Raw genomic sequence first — 6,348 nt, 5'->3', positions numbered from 1 at the left:
TGATGCAGTGTAACACAATTAGAATTTCACTCCTCTGCTTTTCTATGCATGCACCAATGATGCATGAGAATATTTTGACCGTTGAACATTGCTCCTGGTTGTTTAGCAATAAGCCACCAATCAGAAACTGAACAGCACTTCCCTCTTTAAATATTTATATGGTTTGTATAGTCCTATAAAATTCCATGCACTGTATGTTAAATCTCGTTGCAGTTTGACTAATGATCCCTTTATTATGATCTGAAGCTTTTAAGGGTGTGTTTTTAACTGGAGGAAATGCGCTTGACTTTAATATTTTCTTGTGAAAATAAAGTCAGATCGCCCCTTACCCCTATATTCAGTATTTGGTCTCAAACATATTCTTATGGCATTGCTCTAAAGAGCATTGCTCATATACATAATATTTATGCCTGCAGAGAGTATGCCAAGAATTCCATGCTTCTGACCTGACATTCTCACATCTCAATCTAATCAATAATAATGATATTTTACTGGAAACACATGTAATGTTTAAGCACACACACAGTCAAACACATTTTCACTGAGCTGCTTGAGGACAAAAGGGAATACTTAGTGCACCTGTGAAAACACAGTTTCAAAATATTGGTAGAGAGATCTGTTGTTTAAATATGAAAAAAGAGAGATTATAATGTTAAGTATTTCCTGAATGTATCTTGATGCATGACAATGTGAATATCAGTCATTCATTAATAAATATATTCATAACACAGCTGTTTGTCTTGGTATGTTCCCTTTTTTTCCTTTTTAAATGAGAAAATTAATCAAAGGTTTCACAAGGCTTGAGGACTGAGGACACAAGACAGGAGTTCAGATGTGATTACAAGCAATCAGCTATATGTGGTTTTGATATTTATAGGAATTCGTAAACAGAAAGAGGCATAAAGCTTTACAGATAAATGTCAGAAATGAATGCAGCTTATTGATCCTAGTAAAGTGACATTTTTCTAAAGATAAACAGTGAATAAATAGGCCAAGGCCAATCACGCTGATTTGTACCTCAAAAATTACGAGCATGAAAGACTGCTCATATTCAAGTGTTTTGTTGACACTGTTTTAAAAAAAGGGTATTATCTCAGTCTGCTTCTCTTTTAGCCCATGACTACTAATTAGTGATTATTGAATACCATATAATTGCAGCGATAACCTTAAAGGAGACCTATTATGTCCCTTTTTATCAATATAAGAATGTGTCTGTGAAGTTTTAAATCAAAATACCCCACAGATGATTTATTGTATTGTTTTGAGTGGAAGCAACAGGATGTTTTTGTTCATGTCTCTTTAAATGCAAATGATCTGCTGCTCCCTTCCCCCTTCCCAGAGTAGTGCTGTGCCTTTACAGCTCCTATCTCAGTTACATATAGCTAAAACGCATCTGTATATACAATAGGCAGCAGCATAACATACATTAAATAAATCAATAAATCTACTCTCTTGTCTCTTCTAAGGCTGGAACTCTAAACAGTGTTTTGGTCATCCGTGCATCCAAAGATAAAACAGCTAGCATCATTTGCTCGAACTTTCGCCAAGGCGTTTGAACTGGTGCACTCTTGTCGTTTGTAAAAACACAATGGCGGTTCATAGAAAGTTGCAGATTAAGGGACGATAATATTTATAAGATTCAGTTTTTACGTTAAATCTGAGAGGTTAATGTATTCACAAGGCTTATCGAAAAACTGTTGTTCTTTTCACATATACTGGTTCGGCAGAAGCATCAGCAACCTCATTATAGAACTTTTTTAGTTTTAGTTTTATTCAGGGTTACCGAGGAATTAATTTAGAGATTTATGTCTCAAGCATTTCTCTGTCACTTGATCAAACATTTGAAAACGAACCAAAAAAATAATATACCAGTAGCCCAAAAATTTTTGCATCACACGACCAGCCACATACAAACCAATTTATTTCAGTGAAGAACTTCAATCCGTTAATCATGGCTGCCTGCAAATAGGCATTGGTAGCTAAAGTTACTGTGATGTACATGTACACCCCGAGTCGCCAGACAATTATTGATTATTGTTCATTGCAGCATACACAAAAGTACTGCACTTCATATTTATTTGCATGCTATCAGTTATTTAAACGCTAACCACTTTGACTGAAAGGAATTCATTTCAAGGCAGCTTCCCCACATCTGACACACAAGTGCCTGGAAATGTTTCAAAATACCGAGTGCCACACAGAAAGGATTCGCTCTGCTGCCATACCTGCAATACGCCGCTCAGTCAGTGGCCAGCTGTTGTTTTATGCTCCAGCTTGGTTGTAAATCTTCACAAGATTTAGAGAGACACTTTGAAACCTACTGCAGTGATTTACATGTATGACAGACCCAACAGGTTGAGCTACATTATCTGAGCTCTCAAGGGGGGAGCTGCTGTCCATTAGACGCATGCGCGACCCACACACACATAATCTGTAGCCAAAATGCTTAGAAACAGATGCATCCAAAATTTTCAAGTGCCCTGTGTGGTTAAAAGTCCATATTAGTGTCTTGCTCCTGTGGGGCCTTCAGTACTTGAGAGCATGTGTGTGCGTATTAGTGAAAAGGATGTGATTTACACATGCAGGGGTCAGAAGGAAGAGGGGGCGCCTGGTTTTTGGTAAAGCACCTGGCCCGTCATATCTGATCACATCAGCTTCTTCTTTCTCCCTTTGCTATTCAGAGACATTCATCAAGCGGCTTCTTCATCGCTACAACCTCTAAATCCTGCCTCAATACATCTAAAGAAAAAACTTTCGCTCATTCAACCATCTGTGCCTCAGAGAATGTTATAGAATTTATTGATTTATTGAGAAGGAACTAGTACTCTGAAATGGTGAATTAATGCATTTATATCACTTCCTTTTGAATTTGTCTATGCAACTTTGTTAAAGACAGAACAGAATTTTTATTAAATAGTAATAAATAAAATGATTAAATATTATTTTTAATAGAATTATTAAATTTACGCACTGCTGTTTATTATTAATATTAACTATATGTAATATCAAATCACAAACGTAAATACAAAATCATCACTTTACAATAAATAAATAAAATAAATATAATTAAGGCTGTCAAACAATCAGATCCAAAAATAAAAGTTTTTATTTGCATAATATTTGTGTACTGTGAATATTTATTATGTAGTATATATATATATATATATATATATATATATATATATATATATATATATATATATATATATGTGTGTGTGTGTGTGTGTGTGTGTGTGTGTGTGTGTGTGTGTATGGGTGTGTTGAAAATGTTTACATGATTACATTTATATTTATATGATTTATATATATATATTCACTTTTAATATACAAATATATATTTTTCTTAAATATATACATGTGTGTGTGTATATATATGCATGAAATGAAATAGACACAGTAAGCACACATATTCTCAGAAGTATTACAATAGCTTTAACTTGAAAATCATGCTAAACAACATTAAATCACAACATTATTTGCCATCTGGTTCACTGGCCATATATAATACCACACTCTGTACTGGTGCATGTCTATGATGGGCTGCAATTATGTCATTTCCTGCCTTCATGTTACTAGTGGCAATTTCATCCACCAGATTTCATTACATTTGACATGTTAAATAAAAACCATTGGCAACGCTGCTCTTTGTCTGGCATGGCTTGTCCAGCATCGGGTCTCTATTATAGGGTGATGGGGCAAACTGGTTTAGGGTCAACCTCAGCTGCCATTAATAAACACAGAGAGCAAAAAAGAATGACACACTGTCACCACTGCCAGCATGTGCATTCCAACCTTTGCATATGAATATGTGTTATGTAATTAAAGAGATGCCCATTGCAATGTTCTCTGTTCCAAAATGTTTCCTTTATGTCTCAAGGGTTGATTTAAATTAAAACTAACTAAACTTACTAAGGAAATGATGTTGAAAAAATATGGTATATATATATCATAGTTTTTAATTAAACTGGTTAGAAAACATTAGGGTTTTTTTTGTTGTTGTTGCACAGTCAACATATATTTATTATATATATATACATATATATACATATATATATTTTTGATTTTAATGGCTTACCTATGTCCCAGACCCAGACTATCAACTATGAACTAGTAAATAATCATACATTCAGACATCCGTACCATCATTTATATCGCAACAAAACAGCTGTGTCACTAATAAAGTTTTGTCAAATATGTATTTCCCATACAACCTAAAAAAATAAAAAAAAAAACTACAAATAAATAACTTTTATTGTTTTATTTCTAAATGCCTTAGTGTCCATAGAAACACCTATATGTGTTTTTCAGCTCTTTCCAGCTTCCCAAAATCTTCATTTGAGAGTGTTTATATTACATGGTATAAGTTTCATCAGTTGACTGAGCACCATATAGGAAATGTAAAACAGGCTACTTATTTTAGCTTCCAAACTTCTTTAAAATGTCAGGAGATGGTCGGGAGCCACATGAAATCATAACTTAATGTGTGGAAGGTAATACATCATTTCAAGCCTTCATGGTGTCATAACTGCGATGTATTCAGCAGAATGCATTTGAAGAAATATTTACAAATCAATGCAGAGTAGACATTAATGCAAACTGACAGAAAATGCTGCAGTTTGACATTAAAAACTAAATATAGTGGTAAAATCATCTCCTTCATTTAAATTAATAATGAATAAAAATAGACCAATTCATTGCGAGTACTATGTAAGTTTGAAGAAAGACCTTATTCGCTTCTGCACAGTTTGACTTTACAAGCGCATGTGATAAACAGATGAATAACTGTACAAATGGGAAATCTGAAACACCAAACTTTAAACGTTCCCCCGTGATTTACGACCAGAAAAAGCAAAGATGATTATAAAGAGGGCAAAATTCTAACTGATGTTTACTGCACGGGAAAAAAGCACCAACGTGATTGGCTTTAATATAAGAAAGCATACAGGTTTCAATTTGTCACAAATTTTCATTTTAGTTTTTAGTTAATCGGCCTGAACCTTGTCACTCTGGATGAAAAGTTCACTGAGGAGTGGAGAAAATGAATGACCTTTTGATTAATATGAAGCTGGTGTGAGGAGCTGATGATACCCAAATGCCAGGCACTAGCAGAGAGACAGTCAGCATTTGATCTGTAAGAAGGTCAAGTGAAAAGCAAAACAGCTAAGAAGCATGAAATCATCTGTCCATGTGATTTTTATCAGTTTCCAGCCTTCTTCCAGCTGCAGCAGGTCTGGATGGTGGAGAGGGTGGAGCGGCGGAGAGCAGCGCGTGTTTTATTGCCTTTTACACACCCTGTAAATCATTGACATTTTGTTTTCACTTGTTAGCCTACTCCTCTGTAAAAATGAGATTATTTAGAGCTGGCACTGAATCAGCTTTGGGATTTTTGAAGATCAGGGATGTTGTTATGAAATGTCTTGTTAACATCTGTGCATACGTTACTGAAGTTGCTTTGTTTAGGCTTTTAACTTTGCTGCTTATTTGATTCTGGCTAAATCTGCAACACAAACGATGCACTTTCACTGAAAATTATCAGTATTTTATTTTTTATGTTAAAAACTTTAACATAAAAGTTAGTTAAATTTTCAAGATGTTAAGGGTTATTAAGACTTCAGAGAATGTGTCTTGAATTGGGATTGATAATGACAAAATAACAAAAATAAATAATTTATCCATTAATTCAAAATAAAAATAATAAAATCTTTAGGAGTCAATTACCAGTAAAAATAGCAGGTAGCTATTGATTTTAGACCTTTTTAGACCTTCTTTAACAATACTGTAATCATTCAAGTTCATTCTTGCCGTAATGTGATTTATCTAAAGGTCAGATTTATGCCCACTTTAAAAAGAATGAATCTTCACTGAACTTTTAACCAACCCAATGTATGAACACTGTCTGTTAGGAAAAAAGCAATATGTTATGTCTGGGTGATCACACACTAAAAAAATGTTGGGGGTCACAACTTGGGGGCCTGATTCTCCATATCCTGAAGTTCATCTTCACATGCTGTGTGTCCACAATAACAGGCGACCTTGAATAAAACTAACAAAAAAAACGTCCTTTCATTCACAGCATCATCTAATATTTCAGTGTATTTTTTATATACTTCCAAATTTTAAGCAGAAATATTATATACGAATCTTGGGATTGGGAAACCCCAGTGGTGAGAGGAAAAAATGGATAGCAACCAATTTACTCGCTGCTTCCATTTGGAAATCCTTCGGAAAACAGCAGACAGCTACTCTGTGCTACTCAGTTACTTGTGAAACATCAACTAAAGTTGTTTTGCCAAGTATCCATGGATAAATAATAACTGGCATACTCTTCGGAGTGTTACATTAAACCTC

Source organism: Puntigrus tetrazona, chromosome 17 (genome assembly GCF_018831695.1).
Source record: "Puntigrus tetrazona isolate hp1 chromosome 17, ASM1883169v1, whole genome shotgun sequence".
In the NCBI taxonomy this organism is placed as follows: Eukaryota; Metazoa; Chordata; class Actinopteri; order Cypriniformes; family Cyprinidae; genus Puntigrus; species Puntigrus tetrazona.
This window is presented reverse-complemented; position numbering follows the sequence as displayed.